The sequence below is a fragment of the Atta colombica genome, unplaced genomic scaffold, assembly GCF_001594045.1.
Source record: "Atta colombica isolate Treedump-2 unplaced genomic scaffold, Acol1.0 scaffold155, whole genome shotgun sequence".
NCBI lineage: Eukaryota > Metazoa > Arthropoda > Insecta > Hymenoptera > Formicidae > Atta > Atta colombica.
In genome coordinates this window covers 1911220-1915735 of record NW_017259245.1, presented here as the reverse complement: position 1 = coordinate 1915735, position 4516 = coordinate 1911220, and positions in this window count along the sequence as shown.

Sequence of the window (4516 nt, the reverse complement as noted above, 5' to 3'; positions counted from 1 at the left end):
TATATAGATATATATATATTTTTTATATTCAACAGTAACATCACAGTAGCTTCATATACAATAAATCTTTGTTCATAATTTTATTCTATATTTTTTTTGTATTCGTTACCACGTAAGCGCGACACGGCGAGTTCCTAAGATTCATCACGACGACAAGCAGAAGGAAGAAACTCGTGTGCACGCACTTTTCACAATTGTCAGGTCACAGTGATCTCATACCGATATGATCGCATGAAATTGGAAACGCTCTTTGATATTTACGTAAATTGATATCCGATAACCCTGTCCGTTATATACGCATTATTAATAACTTGTATTCACGTACACAATAATATGAATGTGATATATCAAGATAAAAAAAATTATCAATCGATTAATATATTACATCATTGCGAAGCAAACTAGGATCTGTAAATGGTAAATAATTAATGTAGTGAAATTAAATATTTAAATAAATGAAATAATATTTGGGCTAATTAGAAGCTGATATCGATCACTCGATATTTTCGATTTGAGAGAAATGTATAGTTGCAGGAATCGAGAAGCACGACTTTTACTTTTATATTGGCCATACTGTGGAAATTGTTTGAATATGTATTGTTCGTAAAAAACATTTTGTATTTAAGTTAGGAATAATATAGTTTATAATTCTATCATCTAAATATCTTATAAAAGTCCGAGCACACATTCTATAGAATTTATAATATAGAGGAGCAAAAAAAATTTATCGTTATGTAATCGTGATTCACGCACAGAATAGTCGATAAAGTTGGGAAGAATACAATGCCGTAAAGTAAAAAAAAAAGAAAAAAAAGAAAAATAGTCGTGGCATCTCGCCGCTGCATTTGTGCGTGCAATTGAACAATACGTTTCTCCCTTAACAATAACGACTATAACAACAACAACGAGATGATGAAAATTCAATGGCAGCGGTATAATGTTGAGAAGAACAGCGAATATTTAACAAGATAAGAATGACAACACATACACGGCATCACAACAACACGGCATTTATAGACTATACGCACAAATAACCAGACGCATACCAGAGAATTCGAGAAGCGCTTAAGATTATCCACAACCCTCGTATATCGCACAAAACGCAGAAATTGTCCTTATCGCTAGGCACACATTGAGTCTTGCACGTAGTAACACGTACACATTTTTGCATATTATCATTCTTAATTCCGCGGAATATCAGAATTTATTCAAAATCAACTTAACAATTTATTTTAATATATTGATATAAGCAAATAAATCAGTGACTTATAATTACTTAATAAAACCTACAACAATATTTTAATTTATATGATTTAGAGTGGATTTCTTAGTTGCTAAAATTTCTTGTCCACTATGTAAAATATACAACAGAATGTTACTAAAATTTATATACATAACGCAAGCAATCAAAGAAAGAATTGATAAATCTTAAGTTTTTATCCCTCATAATATTCCATTTACAAGCATATTACTTTTAAAATAATCTTGTCCCCTTTTTATAGTAGCAAAAAATGTTCTTGGCGATCTTTCATAAATCCGTTGTTCGTCTCAATGTGCGTCTGATATTACGCTTACTTATTCTACTTACTCGCCGAAATCTGCTCACGTGGCTCGTAATATTTCATTATGCAATACATAGTTTTGACTCGTCGCATTATACTCTTTCTCTCCCTCTCATTCTCTCCTCATTCTTTATTGTTATGTGTGTACATGTATGCCATGTGTGCATGTGTGCTTACATCTTAATATATATGTATATGTGTGTGTGTGTGTGTGTATATATATATATATATCTTTTTTTTATTTGCTTCTCTCTTCCTCTGCGAAACAATTTCTTTACATATTTGTGTGAATGTACAGTTGAACAATAGGCGGCAATGGCTGGACAGAACGGCGTTCGATGACATTTTTTTTCGATTTTTCTTATCGACTTTTCTTTGGGTGTTCTCCAAAGGATGTGCAGCGCCTTGGCATGGCGTTCTCTCCCCCCTTTTTTGCTCTATCTTTTTTGATAATGAGCAACGCCTGGACTGTCGTCAAGTACAGTAAAAAAAGTTTCGTTTTGTACATTAATGTATATTCGTACCACGGCGCGAGAGGAGGAAGAGTTATACACGACAAGCGTAAGTTTGTACTGATTCGTGATATTTTTATTGAGTGAACTCGAGCGCGGGTTCGTATCTTTTCATGTTCCAAACAAAGATAATTGATATCGATATAATTTTTGGTCAGTCCGATTTTCGATACGGATAAAAACAAACTTCACTACAAAAACATTATCGCGTGCTTACAAAATCGAAATATAAGCTCGTCATAATTATGTTTCCCGGATATGTTATGTTTCAGATAAACCGAGTACACAACTCGATGCATTTACATTTACCAGCTAAATGTTCACGGAACACAATTGTCTGTAGAATGCAATTTCTAATGCGATGCGCGATCGATTGGATATCGTGGATTATAAATTGTTTAAAACGCGAGAATATAATGCCAGATATCATTAAAAGATAATATTAAAAATATCAATCTTTAAGTGTAATGATATTCATTTAAATATAATTGTGTTAATTTTATAGATTAAAATAAATTTTGAATATTATATATATGTGTAATATCATCTGCATAATTACATAATTGTAATTACATAATTGTAATATGATGACATGCCTCATTATATTATGAAAAATTCCGTTTATGAACAATTCCGAGTGAACCTGCACCGAGTTTTACTCTGATAAGTATATGATGAATATTGAATTCATGACGCGTCTCTATATAGAGTGGGAGACGTCGTACAAGAAACAATCGATCACACACTAAAACTATGCTTACACACTGACGAAGTAGAATTTCGAGTTTCATCCGCTTTGCAATTTATTTTCTGTTATCATTATATGAATTTGTTTTGTAGAAATTACCTTCACGAAGATGATATTAATACTCGATCATTTAGTCTCCAAAAATAATTAAATTAGGAAAATAATAGTTACGCCATTTCACGTGATTTATACACTTGTATCTTTTTTCTCAAGTGACAAATGTAATACAAAAAAAATGGCTACAAAAATTACAAAAAAAGGCCATTTTTTCCGTCTAAAAAACGAGTTTATATGATATTAAAAACAGACAACTGGCATACAGACATAATTGGGATTTCATCGAATGGCGTTATTTCGAAATTCTACTTTCGTCCAGCCGCTTGCCTGAACAATAAGACACTTAACAGTTTGGCGCTCTTCACAGCGGAAGGAGACCGATTTTAATCCTCAACTACTATAATTATATGTTTGAATGAAGTAACTACTACGATGAGGCCAATTTATATCCAATAATAAGGTTATCACTGATTATTATTATAACAGAATATTTCTACATTCAACACAGAATCGACAAAGAATCAATCATCAAATAATTTTCTACTGATAAGTAATTTTTAGTAGAGAGAGAGAGAGAGAGAGAGAGAGAGAGAGAGAGAGAGAGAGAGAAAGAGAGAGAGAGAGAGAGAGAAAGACAGCATATAATATTACATATTATAAATTACTAGTAGTACATAAAATGAATTGATTTTTATTACGCAATTATATGGAAAATATTTGTTACAAATTATTTTCTTTCGTTACAGTTCAAGAATTTGAAAAATATATTATACAGAATCAAAAGAAATCGTTAGATATATAATCAGACACATTTCTAATGTACCTGATAAAATATTGGAAACTAACAAATCTGCATTGGAAACAGATTTGAACCCATCGCAGTTGTTGAGGATTAACGGCCGTTTATCTTTGCGCACATACATCATAATATTACTTGTTATATAATAACATAATATATAATAGGGAATTAGCGCTTGAAAATATCATGTCGTATCGCAGACAATCAACCGAGATAGTGTAAAAATATTTTCTCCTTTAGAATATCGAAGAAGAGATCAACTTTTGAAAAATATCTTTGGAAAAAGAGAGTGTCATCCGTAGAATACGTTCATGCGTATGAAACGCGCGAGTTCTACTCCATTTATTCTCTTTTCATTTCTCATTTTTTGATATAATCGTTACTAGCACTGCCGGAATCAGGTTAGTCGAGATCTCATTTGATATTAGCAAAGATTCATCGAAATCATGAAGTGATTCCAATGAAAATTCTCTTCCTTTCGGAAAATCTCCACTGGAGAGAGAGATCATCGATATGTCTCTTCGTAGAACGGGAAGATTGAGTGATTCATGATGGTGAATAAAAATGTTTGCGGCCACAGATAAGTAATTCCCTGAAAGGGAATCATTTTGCTAAACGAAAAAGAGGCCCACGCGTTGTCGCACGAGAAATTCCTTTTCTCTACCCTCTCCGCGGATTTTAGAATCTCTGTCTTAGAGTATTTGAAAATATAAAATCTACGATAGAAAACAGAACAGATCTCGAATATATATATATATAACTTAGTATATACATATATACATATATATATACATGTATGTATATATGTATATATATATTCTTTCTCCCAACATTCAAC